The sequence below is a fragment of the Aethalodelphis obliquidens genome, unplaced genomic scaffold, assembly GCF_003676395.1.
Source record: "Aethalodelphis obliquidens isolate GAN/ISIS:26980383/991018 unplaced genomic scaffold, ASM367639v1 scaffold103, whole genome shotgun sequence".
NCBI lineage: Eukaryota > Metazoa > Chordata > Mammalia > Artiodactyla > Delphinidae > Aethalodelphis > Aethalodelphis obliquidens.
Window position 1 is genome coordinate 183,878 of NW_020838047.1, and position 18,235 is coordinate 202,112.

General features: G+C 42.3%; 1 long non-coding RNA gene across 2 annotated transcripts in view; it reads right to left on the reverse strand.

Moving 5' to 3' along the window:
• Positions 1 to 6,912: 6,912 nt before the first annotated feature.
• The window catches only part of LOC113614750 (uncharacterized), a 48,211-nt gene continuing 36,888 nt past the window's right edge, over positions 6,913 to 18,235 (reverse strand). The window contains exons 4-7 of one of the 2 annotated variants that reach the window (XR_003430713.1): positions 13,644 to 17,429; positions 10,511 to 10,644; positions 9,427 to 9,537; positions 6,913 to 7,537 (exon numbers count right to left, since the gene is read on the reverse strand). This is a non-coding gene — a long non-coding RNA (uncharacterized LOC113614750). Of the gene's footprint in view, positions 7,538 to 9,426; positions 9,538 to 10,510; positions 10,645 to 13,643; positions 18,174 to 18,235 lie in introns of those variants that run through there. The other variant, XR_003430712.1, reaches the window with a different exon arrangement.

Here is an 18,235-nt window from a genome sequence, read left to right on the forward strand (position 1 = left end):
TATATATATATATATATATATATATATATATATATATATATATATATGTATATATATATAATTTCCTGACCTGTGTTCCATTTCTCACCAATTTTTTTTACAGAACTTGACAGAAGGCCTCTGTCTGCTGCGTTCAGGACAAAGGTAAAAGAAGATTCACATCCCCAGTCGACACCACAGGGTCTAATAAAATCCAGAAAGATTTTGGATTTCTAGGATCAGTAGGTTCAGAAATTTTATATTGCTCTCAGCTTTGTGGTCTGTCCGGTATACCCAGAACAAAGGAAAGGGACAGATCTCCAGTAGAGAAATGAAAATACCACAGAAATTAGGCTTCTCTGGTGGTGAATCCTAACTTCTGTAATTAAAGGGGGAACAAGAAATACCTTCCTTCCTGTGAATTGTGAAAATAAAACATCAGTTCTTTCCATGGGTGATCCAGGATGAATCTCTCCTCCTATGTCCATAATTATTAACCCTACCACTTAATGTATACATGAACCTAACCTAGAATTATCTAGAAATTTTGCTATTTTATAGTTCTTTTTCTAAAAAACTTTTAGAATTTTTTCTAAATTCTAAAACCCCAATCCTATCCCTTGAGATGGTTTTAATGTGCCCTCTAAAATTACAGGCAGGAAAATGATCTAAACTCTAGACCCAAAAGTAATTACTAAATTCCCTTCCAGTGTATGATTATATGGCTTCCTACTTTGTTTTTAAATAAAATATAACTGATTACCATCAGCTAAATTTTATTATTAGACCTGCCCTGAAAGAAAAATTATTTTAAATTTTTTAAGGTTTCTCAATTTAAAAAAAAGAATGATAGAATTAAGAATTAGTTGGAGTTAAGCTGGGAATTATTTTCTATTACTTTTCAATGAAAACAGTTTATTAAATATCAATTTACCCCCTTTCAAATTTTCTGATTAATACATATAAGTAACAGTCTGCTCCTTGAGTTGGATACTTTGCACTACAGTAATAGAAAATCTGGGCCAGAGTGGCTCAAACACAGGCTACTCGCTGTTCATTCAGAGAGACTGGACGAGGCAGCCGTGGTTGGTCCACGATGACGGGCGGTGGAGGGGTCCCCTCCAGAGCTTGCATCCTCAGCCTTGGTTGTGCACCTCAGCTCTGCCCCAGACGGTCAGCACGTAACAAATTCCTACACTGGAGAGAACATTTCCTCTCCCCACTCTGTCCTTTCAGGGTGGACGGTCTCTCCCGGGAGCCCCAGAAGGCTGCCCATTACGTACCACTGGTCAACCCGGACTTCATGCTCCCAAATCAGTCAAGCAGGGTGATGGACAGTGAGGTTGCCACGATGGCACTGAAACCATCGGGCCTCGGCCCCTGGCCCGGCCACACCGGCACTCAGATGGCTGCCGGGTTCCTTTGTCAAGGAAAGGGTAAGGAAACCCTGCAGTGTCTGCCACGTAACGTGTGCTAGGTATTGTATCCATACTTTTTAAATCTTTGAAAGAAAACCCTAGGGCTTCCCTGGTGGCACAGTGGTTGAGAGTCCGCCTGCCGATGTAGGGGACATGGGTTCGTGCGCGGGTCCGGGAGGATCCCACATGCCGCGGAGCGGCTGGGCCCGTGAGCCATGGCCGCTGAGCCTGCGCGTCCGGAGCCTGCGCGTCCGGAGCCTGTGCTCCGCAACGGGAGAGGCCACAACAGTGAGAGGCCCGCGTACCGCAAAAAAAAAAAAAAGAAAACCCTAGTAGTTCTATCCTATCCTTATAGTTCATAAATGAAGAGACTGAGGCTTCAAGAAATCCAATGATCTGCCCAAGTCACCCTGCTCGTAGGGAGGCAACTCTGTACGGAGGCCCAGCTGGCCCCAAAGCCTCACTCCCAACCATGCCATCCTGATACAGCCACGCCACGAGGATAACAACGGCCGGTCCCTGTGGCCAGAGCACCAGTGAAGTGAGGCTCTGCTTGCCAAAATATGATTAGAGCTTCAGACTGCTTCTTGGGAAAAGATGCCAGTGTGTATCATGGGGAAAGATGCCTGTGTGTATCATCAGGACGTCCTCCAAACACTAATGTGTTTTTGCTCTTCCAAAGAAAAACTCTCTCTTAGTTGAGATGACAGGGACCTTCAGTTCCAGAGAAGAGAAAATATGACCCCTCTAGGCTCCCCGTCGATGGGCACCGGGCGTCTGGAGACCAGGACAGGTCGTATGTCTCAGGTGGCATCTTTCTGATGATTTGAGAGCCTCATAACTGTTTATAGACTCATGCCCAGCTTCACTTCACTTCTGCTGTAGGAGACACTGCTTTTCTGTAATTTAGTGGTAAATGATTTTTGAATAATGAGAAGTTGGAGGGAGGAAAGAGGACGTTATATGAATCGAGACAAATGATTGAAGACGTTCATAATGCAAGTCATTTTTCTCCAGAAATAGCCCCTTGCCGAACTCCTTGTCTTTTTTTCTTGGGTGGTGGGGAAAAAACAACAAAAACCAAGCTCTGTGTCATCATAAGATATGGATGCTTGGATATTAATTGGCACAGTGACCGCTATTCATAAAATTAGGCAGGAGTACAGTGTAGTGTTCTCAATAAGATTGCTAATTATTTTTTTCTGTCACTCTATTCTTAATAAAATTTCCGATTATTGGTCTTATGTTCTGTCTGCAGTCTTCCATCAAGGAAAAGTATATAGCCATCTTTCTAAGTTTTTAATGTGATGTTTTTAGGGTAAATGTTTAAGAAGACTTTTAATGCCAAACGCTAATGAAACTGTAATGATATTGATAAGTGAGTAGAAGCAGAAAAGAAATGGCACTGTGGGGCTGTATGCACAGCACTGCTTTGACTTTGCTCCTTGACACTGTTTCATGGTAGCTATCTCCAATTCCCTTTTTATAAATGAAACTTGTAAAAGCTGTTTTAAGAAAACAGTTCATTTTGGTATTGGGCCACAAGAGGTTAGCAGAGGAAATGAATTACATATATCTTATTTAAAATAATCATCATCAAAAGTCTACAAATAATAAATGCTGGAGAGGGTGTGGAGAAAAGGGAACCCTCCTGCCCTGTTGGTAGGAATGTAAATTGGTGCAGCCACTATGGAGAACAGCAGGGAGGTTCCTCAAAAAACTAAAAATAGAGCTACCATATGATCCAGCAATCCCACTCCTGGGCAGGTATCCGGAGAAAACTGTACTTTGAAAAGATACATGCACCCCAATGTTCATTGCAGCACTATTTACAATAGCCAGGATGTGGAAGCAACCTAAATGTCCATCAAGAGAGGAATGGATAAAGAAGATGTGGTACATATATACAATGGAATACTACTCAGCCATTAAAAAGAATGAAATAATACCATTTGCAGCAACATGGATGGACACAGAGATTATCATACTAAGTGAAATAAGTCAGACAGAGAAAGGCAAATATCATATGATATCACTTATATGTAGAATCTAAAAAAATGATACAAATGAACTCATGTACAAAACAGAAATAGACCCACAGACATAGAAAACAAACTTATGGTTACCAAAGCGGAAAGGTGAGGAAGAGGGATAAACTGGGAGTTTGGGTTTAACACATACACACTACTATATGTAAAATAGATAACCAACAAGGACCTACTGTATAGTACAGGGAACTCTACTCAATATTTTGTAATAACCTATAAGGGAAAAGAGTCTAAAAAAGCATATATATATATATGTATATGACGGAATCACTTGGCTGTACACCTGAAACTAACACAACATTGTAAATCGACTCTACTTCAATAAAAAATAAAATATAGTAAAATAATCACACAGTCGGGCTGCCTCAGATGCCTTCAGGTCTGCGTTTGTGAACAAAACTACAAGGAGAGCCCCCAGAGGCAGAGGTAGGCATGTGGTGAACTTCAAGTGTGTGTGGGAGATGAAAGAAAAGAACTAACCAGTCTGCAGTCTGAAATCATGCAAACTGTGAGTGCAGTTTTTCTGTAATTTCTGTGCTCTGTGCTTTTTCTAATATATGCCAAGGAAATCTTTCCTGAGTTTGATGTACTAAGGAAATTTGTCAGTTCTTCCCAATTTTATCTTTTTATTTGTGCCTATTAGCTTGGAAATGTGTTTGTAAGTGCTTTCCATAGCACTGGCCATCAATCACAGGTAGGTGTGCAAACAAAACTGTCTATCAGTACTCTGAGCATGTTAAGTATCCCTTAGACCATCTACCACGAGAACACGGTTCTACTGGCCTGTGTTAATGCCTTTCCCTTAGAGCTTGACAGCTCAGAGTACTGGGCCACCTACTCTCTCATCGTCCTTCCGGAAACCTGATCCTGGAAGTGGGTAGGGGGGTAATTACTCCTATTCTACAGGTGAAGGCGGGGCCCAAGATAGAGAGCGAGGTCCCAGGGATCGTGTGGACCCTGGAACAGGACAGGGGTCTTGGTATTCCTGCCATTACACATGGTGAAAGGTTAGGGGAAAAGGCTGGCAAAATGCCTTACTAGAAATGCAAATGGGAAATCGAACAGCTTCATCTGCTTTGCTCACACCTAGGTCTACAAGGGCTGCTCCGGACCCATGCTGCCTACTGACTCAGCCATAAAAAGGAACACAGTGGTGCCTTCCTGATGCCAAGTCCTACCAAGCTGCTGCTCAGAGACCCTCAGTATGAAAACCAACACTGCCCTTCGTTGGCGCCCTTCTTCTCTCTTGCTGATTCTCTTATTTTCTTTTCTTTAATATCCTAACACCTTTATCAAAACCGTATTGCCATTGTCCATGTCTAGAAATGCCCAATGCAGGACCCCTCTGACAACATTAACTTGGCCACCTCTGTCTAACTGTGGATCGGAAGCCTCTTCTCTGTTAGCTGGTTTAAATGTAGCCCATGCAAATTATTCGTGATGTGAAAAGAAAGGTTTTTGTCTTACACAGTCTAATTTTTAGCTATGAGAAATGTCTTGTTCCTTTCCACAATTTAACCGTGTATTAATATATACAGACTTGGGCATACGTAGTTATACATGTATTTTTAATTGACTAAAAGTTGCCCTGGATCATGGTAGTTGTTAACATAACATTTTGATGTTGTTATAAAAAACTAGTTGGGGGGAGGGATATATTAGGAGTTTAGGATCAACATATACACAGTACTATATATAAAATAGATAACCAACAAGGACCTGCTGTATGGCACTGGGAACTCTACTCAATATTTTCTAATAACCTATAAGGGAAAAAATCTGAAAGAATAGATATATATGTATGTATAACTGAATCACCTTGCTGTACACCTGAAACTAACACAACGTTGTAAGTCAGCTAAACTTCAATTTTTAAAAACTCAGAAGAAAATAAATTAAAAACATAAAAACAAGCTAGTGGCAAACAGTTTGGCAGTTCCTCAAAAAATTAAACATAGAGTTACCAAACGACCCAACAATTCCACTGGTAGGTATATACCCATAAGAAATAATAATACACATGCATGCAAAACTTGCCCACAATGTTCACAGTCACATCATTCAAAATACCCCAAAACTGGGAACCCCTAAATGCCATCAGCTAATGAACAGATAAACAAATGTGGGATGGCCAGACAATAGAATATTATTCTGCAATAAAAAATTATGAAGTACAGGCACCTGTTACAACATGGACCAACCTTGAACCATTATCCCACGTGAAAGAAGTCAGTCACAAAGGACCACATATTATAGTGATCCCACTTACCCAGGACAGGCACATTCATGAAGACAGAAAGTGGATTGGCTGTTGCTTAGGGGGACGGCTGGGGCCAGCTGAGGGTGATTGGGTAGCAACTGCTAATGGGGACAGATTTTCGTCCTGTAGTGCTAAAATCTTCTAAAGTGTGGTGATGATCGCACTCTGAATATGTTAAAAAGCACATAACCGTACCCTTTAAATGGGTGTATTTTATGGTATATAAAATATATCTCAATAAAACCATAAAAAAAAAATACCTAGCATCTTAGTCTGCTTGGGCTGCTATAACAATCTACCACAGATGGGGGCGCTTAAACAACAGACATTTACTCCTCACTGTTCTGGAGGCTGAAAGTCCAGGATCAAGGCACAGGCAGATTCAGTGTCTGGCGAGAACCCGCTTCCTGGTTTGTAGATGGCCATCTTCTCTCTGGGCAGAGGGGCGAGGGCTGGCTGGGGTCTCTATTACAAGGGTGACATCACCTTCCCAAGGCCCCACCTCCTAATTAGCAGCACACTGTGGGTTAGGTTTCAACATAGGAAAATTAGGGAAACACAAGCATTCAGTCTATAGCACCTGGAACACTCATGTCAAATATTCTGACTTAATATTCAAGATCGACTTAGTGCAAAGACCTGGGTTCAGATCTCAGCTTTGTCACTAAGCAGAGTGTGCCCTGGGCAATCACTTAATCTCTGTGTCTGCTGCTTCCTCCTTTTATAGAAAGGAAGATTGATTTCACTAGTGACTTGAGATCAAGTCCAACTCTACCACCTAGGATTCTGTGGGTATTGACTTTCACAAAAGCAGAATAAGAAAGATGTTGTGTGATACAGAGAAGATGGCAGCCAGGAATAAGACAGGAATAAAGACACAGACCTACTAGAGAATGGACTTGAGGACACGGGGAGGGGGAAGGGTAAGCTGGGACAAAGTGAGAGCGTGGCATGGACATATATACACTACCAAATGTAAAATAGATAGCTAGTGGGAAGCAGCCGCATACCACAGGGAGATCAGCTCGGTGCTTTGTGACCACCTAGAGGGGTGGGATAGGGAGGGTGGGAGGGAGGGAGACGCAAGAGGGAAGAGATATGGGAACATATGTTTATGTATAATTGATTCACTTTGTTATAAAGCAGAAACTAACACACCACTGTAAAGCAATTATACTCCAATAAAGACGTAAAAAAAAAAAAAAAAGACAAAGCTGAAGGAGCTTTTTATTGTTTCCGAAAAAAGTTCCAAGCTGGGGACACCTACTTTCAGTTCCTGTGGGACACAGCGGCTGTATGTTTACAGAACGAAATTGAGAAACAACCTTTGTACTGACGATGGCTGATAAAAAACAAAATCCAGGTGGACAGTTCAGGCAGGAGTAGGAAGTCAGTTGTCAAGGTTATCCTTGTGTCCAGCCTAAAAGTTCGTTAGTGGCAATGACATCTGGCTATTAAAATACTGTCCCAGGAGATTATTTCCTTCCTGTCTTTCCAGTCACACAGAATCTGCTGCTGGGTATAAATTATGGACAGAAGAACTCATTTGGAGAAATATTGACCCAGTCATACTTCACAGGTTTATTGCTACCTTGAGAGAAATGAACCTTGTGAAATTATAACCTCTGAACTACAACTAAGATCCTTCCAAAGGCAGACCTCTAGGGGACAGAGGAGAAGGTTAAGGGTAGGGGAGGCTAAGGAGATGCGGATTCAGTGAGCAGACCAGTGGCTCTGACATCAAGGGAATGACTGTCACGCTATTTCTCCAGCTCCATTCATCAAGCAGCTTTACTGTAGACAAGTCTTCAGGGTAAGTGATTCCACCAAAACTGCATATAAAATGAGGTGAGAGTACATTTTCTATAACCTTCATCGGATTCTCAGAAGACCCCAGAAACTAAAACAGCTAAGAACCACGGTGTGGAGGATTAAAGAAAGCTGCAAAGCCTTTGATCCTCTATCCATGGGGAAGTGGGTCCTAGCTCCCCTCCCCTTGAATCTAAACTGAACGAGGGCTGCTTTCACCACCGGGACACTAAGGACGATGGGCCTCTAGCTCCCAGCTCAGCCTAGACAAGCAGCTTCTGCACGGGGGTTCTGGAGCCCTGAGACCACTGTCCATGAGATGCTCAGGCCACATGCAGAAGGCCTGAGAGGATGAGAAGCTGTATAGAGAGAGAGGCCAGGAAGCCCCAAGACCCCAGACATGCATGGAGAAACCATCTCTGAGTGTACCCTACAGCTCCAGCTGCTGTCATACTGATCAGAGATGAATCACCCAGCCTGGCCCTTCCAGAATTCCTGACCTGCAAAATCAAGGATAAAATGAAATAGTGGTTCTTGGGACTTCCCTGGGGGCACGATGGTTAAGAATCCGCCTGCCAATGCAGGGGACGTGGGTTCGAGCCCTGGTCTGGGAAGATCCCACATGCCATGGCAACGAAGAGTAGCCCCTGCTCTCCACAACTAGAGAAAGCCTGCACGCAGCAAGGGAGACCCAACACAGCCATAAATAAATTTTTAAAAAATGAAATAGTGGTTCTAAATCATGGAATTCAGGGATAACTTGTTTTAGAGCAAGAGATAAACATAACACACGTTTAAAGAGACTTAAGAAGGTCACACATCACTCAGAACTTCTGGACAGTCTATAAAATTATACACTGAAACGTAATTCTAAGATAAAACTTTTGTGCTCCTATACAGTTTCTGCCCTTTGTGTTGCTTGCCAATGAAGCTCTTAACAACTCCTTATCATTTAAAAAAAACAAAACTTGCCAAAAGAAAAACATTTTAAAAAATCAGAACTCAGGGGGCTTCCCTGGTGGAGCAGTGGTTGAGAGTCCGCCTGCCAATGCAGGGGACACGGGTTCGTGCCCTGGTCCAGGAAGATCCCATATGCCGCGGAGCGGCTGGGCCCGTGAGCCATGGCCGCTGAGCCTGCGCGTCCGGAGCCTGTGCTCCGCGACGGGAGAGGCCACAACAATGAGAGGCCCGCGTACCGCAAAAAAAAAAAAAAATCAGAACTCAGCATTTTCAATGCAAATGACCTTTGGTCTTACTTCATTTTCTTGACTTTCCATCCTGCCTGCTTTCTTTCCAGCTCTCCATGCAAATTCCTTGTATGTTCTGCTCAGCCTTGTTCTCTGCCCATCTTTCCCTTTGGTACCTCATTACCTTATTAGTTCATAGCCACGGTAAAATGGTTTTGTTCCCAAAGGACTTACAGATGAAGTTGTTTCCTGAATAACCTGTAGATGCTTCACTGCCTAATCGATGAGTTCTCATTTTATTTTTGCTAAAGATTGGTCCAGGTAACTTGCTCGACATAAAACGACAGAAAATCCTGATAATTTTACCTGTTTAAGTTTAGATCCTATTACTTCTCTATAATTTCATATGATGCTTTCCCTTCCCATCCCTTGAGACAAAAGGAAATGTTAACTGTGTAAGTCTCAACCTGGTTAAAGTGAATTCATATAATTTCCTCTCCTCTCATTTACCTGGAATGAAAACTTAGGAATTCTCCTGACTTTGGGATCAACCTTAAGTACCATCCTACCAATTAAAACTCCAATCATGCTTCTATTTTAAACCGGATTTTCTAATTCTATGTAGCAATCAAAATGGGTTTCCCACCAATTTTTACCTTAGCCTACTGACTTTGGCATCAGCACCTTCCAGTTATTTTGAGAAGAGGAAGAGGAAGAGTCCTTACCTGACTGGTATTGTTGAATGTTTGCTTCATGCTCTCTGGATCTGGCAGGTTTTTACATGTCATTCTTTCTTTTGCCAGGTTCTTCAGAAATTCCTCCCTTTCTGCAATTCCCTTGGTGAAAGAAAATATTATTCCCTGTATGTTTAAGTCAAAAGGTGCTGATATTCAAAATCTTTATTCCAAACTCAGGAAAAATTCCATTTATTTTCTTTCCAAGTTATTGTGGCAATGGAAGTGTCCAAATATATTGAAATGGTTTGGTAAAATACCATACTTCAACATGAAGGAGTGTAAACATTGAAATCCTCTAGAGAATTCTGGAAAATGTTTATGTTGTGTTAAATTAAAAACCATAATGCAAAATATATATGCATAATTACTGAAACAGTTTAAATATAAAAAAAGAATTTCAAGGTAATATACAAAAATTTAAAAACAACCGTGTCAGTTGAATTTTGACAAGGGTGCTGAAACAGCTCAATGGGGAAAGAGCACCCTTTGTAACAAATTGTAGTGAGACAACTGGACATGCGCATGTAAAGGATTGAAAATGGATTCCTACCTCTCATCAGACACAAAAATTAACTCAAAATGGACCCTAGGTAACAATGTAAGAGCCAGATCTATAAAACTCTTGGAAGAAAACATAGGCGCAAATCTTTGTGACCTGGACTTAGACAATGGTTTCTTGGTTTCTCGGGCAAAGCACAAGTGACAAGAGAAAAATAGATAAATCAGACTTCATCAAAATCAAAAACTTTTGTGCTGCAAACAGTACCATCAAGAAAGTGAAAAGACAGTCCACAGAATGGCAGAAAATATTTGCAAAACAGGTATCTGATCAGGGATTTATGTTCAGAAAATATAAAGAATACTTACAAGTCAATAACAAAAAGACAAACAACCCGATTTAAAAACGGGTAAAGGATCTGAATAGATCCTCTTCCAAACGGTCAATAAGCAGGTGAAAAAAAGTGCTCAACCTCACTAATCATAAGGGAAACGCCAACGAAAACCACAGTGAGATGCTACCTCACATCCACTAGAATGGCTACACCAAAAGGACAAAAAATAACAAGCATACACAAGGATTGGGAGATATTGGAGCCTTCATACATTGCGGGCAGATTTGTAAAATGGCACGGCCACTTTGGAAAACAGTTGGACAGTTTCTCCGCCTGTTAAACATAGAGCTTCCGTAGACGCATAATTCCACTCCTGCATAGAAACCCAGGAGAAATTAAAACATTCGTCCACACAAAAAAAATTACTCCTAATGTTCACAACAGCACCGTTCGTCATGGCTAAAAAGTGAAAACTACCCACGTGTTCATCAACGGGTGAATGGATAAATAAAATAGGATGCATCCACTCCATGCAATATTATTCAGCAACAAGATAATATTAAATAACTGGTACACGCTACAACATGATAAGCCTTTAAATCATTCTGATAAATGAAGGAAGCCAGTGACAGACCACATATTGTATGCTTTCATTTTCATGTAATGTCCAGAATATGAAAATCTGTAGAGACAGAAAATAGATCCGTGGTTGTCAAGGGTGGGAGGCGGGGACAGGGGGAGAAATCAGGAGTGACTGCTAGTTTGAGAGTTAATAAAATGCTCTGAAATCAGACTGTGTGATAGTTGCCCAGTGTGAATATACTGTGATATATACTGTGAATACTAATATGCCCTACTGTGAGTGCACTAAAAACCACTGGATTACACACTTTAAATGGGTGACGTTTATGGTACATGAAATAGATCTCAGTAAAGCTGTTTTTTACAAAGATGATGGATAGCTGCTTTTATAAAATGTTCTTTAAAATTTGTTTGTAAAATCGTATTTTTTTATTGAGGTAGAGTTGATTTACAATATTGTGTTAGTTTCAGGTGTAGAGCAAAGTGATCCAGTTATATACTTTTTTCAGATTATTTTCCATTATAGGTTATTACAAGATATTGAATATAGTTCCCTGTGCTATCTTTGCTGCTCGCCTATTTTATGCATAGTTTGTATCTGTTAATCCCATGCTCCTAATTTATTCCTCTCCCCTTTTCCCCTTTGGTAACTATAAGTTTGTTTTCTATTTCTGTGAGTCTGTTTCTGTTTTATAAACAAGTTCCTCTGTATTATTTTTTTTCAGATTCTACATATGAGTAATAGCCTACGATATTTATCTTTCTCTGACTTGCTTCACTTAGTATGATCACCTCTAGGTCCATCCATGTTGCTGCAAATGGCCTTATTTTATTCTTTTTTATGGCTGAGTAGTATTCCGTCGTATATATGGACCACATCTGCTTCATCCATTCATCTGTTGATGGACATTTAGGTTGCTTCCATGTCTTGGCTATTGTAAATAGTGCTGCTACGAACACTGGGGTGCATGTATTTTTTGAATTAGAGTTTTCTCCAGATATATGCCCAGGAGTGGGATTGCGGGATCATATGGTTATTCTATTTTTAGTTTTTTAAGGGGCCTCCATACTGTTCTCCATAGTGGCTGTACCAATTTACATTCCCACCAACAGTGTAGGAGGGTTCCCTTTTCTCCACACCATCTCCAGCACTTATTATTTCTAGACTTTTTGATGATGGCCATTCTGACTCATTTGAGGTGGTACCTCATTGTAGTTTTGATTTGATTTTCTCTAATAATTAGCAATGTTGAGCATCTTATCATGTGCCTATTGGCCATCTGTATGTTGAGTGACAGTGTTGATGGTTTTGTGAGACCTCACATGCTATCACTCTTGAGCTCACAGGCATAACACTGCAGTTATTTAGAGAGAGGAGAGAGGTCCAGCATCTCATCACAGTAACCGTCACAGGTGGGCGGAGTGGCGGGATGGTCACGATGGGCAGCTGGGATGCACAGAATGATGGCATTTCTAAAGGAAATGGTCTACATGCAATTAAGGCCACCAGCAACTTTATCTATGACTTCGTTAGCTCTGAACCTCCTTTTGGATGATAGATCATAAACACACCTGTTTCAATATAATGAAATAATCTACTGGAAAAGTGTGGTCGCATGACAATTCTGCGATTAGTACCAAGACAATAATTTTGCTTGGCCCCTTCAGCCAGCAGTAGATTTGCAGCCTATCATGGTTAACCTACTGGAGCTCTGGTCATTTTCTCTGTTTTTCCCTTTAGTTCTATGGTATCTGGTTTATCTATCTCTGGTTCCTCCCTTATACCTTTTTCTTTGTTGCATCACAGCAGACAGCTCAGCACAGAAGTAAAATAAATAAAATCTCAGATTCTGAGGATTCTCAAAGCTTAACAACAGACTAAGGAAGGAAACCAGGGTCGGGGGCAGGAAGGGAGCTGCATGGTGTCCAGCCTGGTTAAGCCACATACCCTGTCCTGACAGAAATGTCCAGGGACCAGAGGTACGTGACCAGAGGCCAAGAACCTCCCACTCTCAGGCTAATAGAATAAGACCTTAGAGGTCAACTTTTCCAACTCCTACCCTTTATAGATGAGGAAACCAGGGTCCAGGGAGATGTAGATGCTAGTTACATAGCTAATTAGTGGCAGAGTTAGTACTAGAATCTGCTCTTTGCCTTACGTTGTGCTGTTATGGGGTGAAACTGTCTTTCCCTAAAAAGGGTCATGCTGAAGTTCCAAGCCCCCAGTACCTCAGCATATGACCTTGTTTGGAAACTGGGTGATCACAAGTGTACTTCGTTGAGGTCCTCCTGGACTAGGGTGGCCGCTAACTCAATGTAAATGGTCCTCAGGAAAAGACGAAGACACGGGGAGAGAACCACGTGAAGACGGGGGCAGGGACTGCAGTTAGGCAGGTGCAAGCCAGTGCCGGGGACTGCTGACAGGACTCTGGCAAGGTCCTCCAGAGCCGAAAAGAGGCAAGGAAGGGCTCTCATGCAGCTTTCGGGGGAGTGTGGTCCTGCCAGCACTTTGATTTCGGACTTCCAGCCTCCAGAACCCGGAGACAATAAGTTTCTGGGGTTTGAAGCCCCCCAGTTTGTGGTGCTTTGTTACAGTAGCCCTGGGAAACTAACACACACGCCCTCAGGAAAATGTCTGTTCCCAGCACCTCGCTCACACGGCGCCCTGGCTGTGATGGGGAGCCTTACTAAGGGGCTGCTGCTGAGCAGCTAATCCTGTTTGATGGTCACAGAGATGGCAGGAATCCTACCCTACCTCCTCAGCCACCGTCCCCATAGCTGTACACTCACTTTCAGACACCGAGCACAAAAGGCCACGTTTCCTCGTTCCTTTGTGCCACGTTTCATGCTGCATCAGGACCAGAGGAAGAGGAGTCACCATAGCGCCTGTTAAGGGATAAGAAAAATATTCTTGATGCTGAAACATCTCCCTTACCGTTCCCGACAGCATATCATCAGACAGTAAGCCCTGAAGGATCAGCACCGAGTTCCCCAGACTCTTCCCAATACAGATGGACCCGGGAAAGGCCATGTACACTGTCCCCTGAACCTCTGTGTGGAAGAGTCCAACTCAGATGGAAGAAATGCACACACAGGGCAGCTCAGAATGTGGGCAGCTGGGTGCGGTGGGAAGAGCCTAAGCCTTGGAGACACAGGAACTCCAGCTGGAATCGGGCTCTGCTGTGGCCCCTGGGAAAGACATCTTCCTTCTCTAAGTTTCATTATCTATAAATAAAGGTACTAATACCCACCTTGCTGGGTTCAGGTAATGCACATAGATAAAGTATTTAAAACAAGTAGGCTATTTAGATATACAATAAATGAATGTGGTTTTGTTGATATTTTCATTATTATTTTATTAAATCCCAGTCCTGGAGAAAGACCTTGATGGAAAATCTGTGTCTTCTTAACTCTTCTCCATCCTATACTGGAAGCATGAGACAAAAAACAAGGGTCCCCATTTCACTCCGGCTTTATCTGTCCTAGTAGGGTGGACAGATTCACGGGGCCATTGGGATAGGGGCTCACGCGCATCTGAATACCTGGCACTAAGCAGAGTGTTTGATGCAGAATAAACAGTCAAAAAATATTTGTTGCATGTTGAATGCATGTCACACGATCAATTTTCCTCGGGAACACAATCAAACAGTCATTTAAAATGCGCAAGTTAAAGATTCTCGTCCTAAAACACTGATTACTTTCGCTGTTAACGAGCACCAAGTACAGACTTCATCTAAGTTCACCCGGACTCAATGCAAAAACTATGTCGTCTTTCACTAGAGCTTTCCAAAACCAATGTTGCATTAATGACACTTGGCTTTAATCAAATTTTATAATAAGTTCAAGTTCTTTGGATGTTGGAGACGAGGTATGGAATACTCATGCTTTCTGGATTTTTCTCTTGCTCTAAATTTGCATTCACGGGCTTCCAGATGTTCATTCTCTCCCACAGAAGCTCAGCTGGCCTCAGTTTTTAAATCTGAGATCTTCAAAGAGGATGCTATGCACACACAAAAATGTGTGATAACTGGATCAAATGAGTCCAGGGGTCTTATTCCCCTTGAGCATCTTTCTTTCTTGTTTCAGTGCGCAGCCGTAAGACGAGCATCTTTTGCTGTCTTCCTACTCTCATACGTCAGTCATGTCAATTTCCTGACTTTAACACGCTCATCACCGTTATTTGAGGACTGTGAGAAACAAAAAACCCTGCTGTGTTCTTCCTCTCGCTTTCCACAAGAGCGGCCTAAAAAACCCCGTGCCTTGACTGCCATCTAGAGAAGGCTGGAGATACTGAAATTAAACAAGCTAATCTAGTATCTTGGTAGATTTACTTTTCTCTAACCCTTTGACGAAAAACCATAAGGAAAAGTCTTTTAAACAAGACATGAAGAAAATATTTTAATGTTATATTGTGGCTTGGGATGGTGTCATTCACCTGTTTTTTACAAAAATATATGCAGCAACTGTATTGTTCCCAGGGAGAAATGATACTATTAGTGAGAGCCTTCTGCTGGCCTTTGAATTTATTTTATGGAGTCCTTGTGGAAATATACATCAAGGTAATGCAATTATTGTATCTGCACATTTGTAATGCTGTAATTAAAACTGGGAGGTTGTTCTCATTAAATTCTCCAGATTGTTGGTGGCTTCTTTCCTGCTGGCATATGAATTTTCATCTTAAAACAGACTCCAGACCTCTCTATGCTGTTCCTATCATATTAATACTGATATCGCTAGACAAAAAAACTTATCCAGCTTTGTAAAATGTCTTTTGAGCAACTGTATCATGAAATGGCTTTAAGAAAACTTAAAGACATGGGGAATTTAAAAATGATTTTGCCAAAGTTTCCTCTGTTCATATACAACAAATCTGTTGATTTTCTGTGGGCTTCTATTACCTAGAAATCTAAAGGAATTGGTGGTGTTCCTTTTCTTTTACATTACCCTAGGAAACAGCTGTTATTCTAGTGCCAAGAAGTCAACACTTGAGCTCATCGAAATTCTCAACCATTTTCACAACAGGGTTGTTATTTGTCACAGCTTGCAAATAATGGTGATGGCAGTGTTAACGTCAGGAAATTGGCAAACTGAAACGTAATATGATGAGTTACAGTGAATGACGCACACCTGAAGGCTACACAATGAAACAAGAAGGAAAGAAACATGAACAGTCCACAGAGTATTAATTTAAAAACCACAGACTAAATTTTGATCCCATTCCACGTTGCCAGGTATCACCTTTTTGTGCGTACCTCATCCTCTTTGAAGATTTCAGATTTAAAAACTGAGACCAATTGAGTTTCTGTGAAAGAAAATGCAATTTGGAAGCCAATGGATGCAAATTCGGGGCAATAGAAAGTCCAGAGAGTATGACTACTCCATTCTTAGTCTTCTATATTCAAAGGACTTTGACTTATTTCAAAATATGACTAAAGTGTCATTAATGCAATATTGGTTTTGCAAAGCTCTAGTGCAATACAACGTATTTTAGGATTGCGTCCAGGTAAATATAGATGAAGGCTGGATGCTCCCAACCGGGGCCAGGAAACTTTTTCTTGAAGGTCAGGCAGTAAACATTTTTTTACTTTCCGGACCACAGAGTCACGATCTCCACTGTAGCATAAGAGCGGCCAGGGACAGTATGTCAACAAATGAGTGAGGCCGTGTCCCAGGAAAACTCTACTTATAAAAACAGGCCAGCCCCTGTGTCAGAACAGGATCTTGGGTTTGCCCGATGGAAACGACTCTCAGATGGCGGAGCCCGGAATCATCAGCTGCTCAAGTGTCCAAGGGGTCAAAACTTCACGTAGGAGCCTAAGCCCAGCTGACACCAGCTCCAACCTCCGGGAACTAGTGCCTTTTTTTTTTCCATATAACTGGTACATCTTCTACAATAGGGGTCCCCAACCCCTGGGCCACAGACCGGTACCGGTCCACAGCCTGTTAGGAACCGGGCTGCACAGCAAGAGGCGAGCGGCCAGCGAGTGAGCGAAGCTTCATCTGCCGCTCCCCATTGCTCCCTATCGCTCGCGTTACCGCCTGAACTACCCACCCCACACAAACCTCCCCCCGGTCCGCGGAGAAACTGTCTTCCACAAAACCAGTCCCTGGTGCCAAAAAGGCTGGGGACCACTGTTCTACAATATCAAACTTAAAATACTCTCAAGGATAATAACTTTTTCTCAGATAGCGAAGAATTCAACACACAAACTCAGGCAGACACACACACACGGTTTTCTCAGATTAATAATGGAAGCAGAAGGCGAAAGACAAGCAAACTGGGGGTAGATGAATTTTTATGTATTTTGTGTGTTTTGACGCCTGTTTTAGAGTGCCACGTCACCCTAGGATGAGATTCCACAGGAGGTATCAGATGCATTTTCATTTTAAAATGTAGCTTCTATTTCATGATTGGTATTCTCCTAAAAGTCATGCCTGTAAAAAGGACCGCGGGAAAGAATCTTCGCCGTAAAAATCTAAAACGTAGCTGTACTGCACGGGGAATTTCCATGTAATTCTGTATCCTCGCATCTGAAGAGCTATTGATATTAGATGGAGCACATTGGAAGAGGCGAGCTGTGGAGAAATAGAAATCCAGCAGAGTCTGAGATGTTCTAATCAAGCACGAATGTTTTCCCACTTTTTTCAGTCTATTTCACCATCTCGAGGAGAATGTTTGATCTCCATTTTGATACATTATCATTTTCACCTTTAGTTTTCCGAGTACTCTTTTTGTAATGACTTCCTCGCCCACAAAGACACATGACCACGAACTCCCATAATCATTCACTGCCCTCGTGCTTTTTTTCCTTCTGCCTGTGAGTGGCCCATGCAGGGGACAAACAGAGCATGGGCTGGAAAGACGGACCTGAGTTGAAATCACTGCTTCTACTCACTCTGGCCCCGAGACCCTGGGGATGTTACTCAACCACTCTGAGACCCAGTCTCCTCCATATAAAATAGAGGTAACACCAGGTATATTGCAGTACTGTTGTCACGATTAAAAGAGGACATCTGTGCGGGGTCTTGCACGTCGCTCAGTAAACGTTAGTTCATCTCTTCTCTCTCTCCCCGCCCCTTCTCTAAGACGCAGACTGCGAAGTCGGGAACTGATTCATCCACATCCCTACAGTGCTTGCCGCTGGATTAGACACCGGGGCTGCATATGTGTTTCTGGAATGAGCAGTGGGTTCCCACGTTTTCCTTCGTTATTGACGATCTTACCTTTTTTTTTTTTTTTTTTTTTTGCAATACACGGGCCTCACTGCTGCAGCCTCTCCCGCTGCGGAGCAGGACGCGCAAGCTCAGCGGCCATGGCTCACGGGCCCAGCCGCTCCGCGGCATAGTGAGATCTTCCCGGACCAGGGCACGAACCCGCGTCC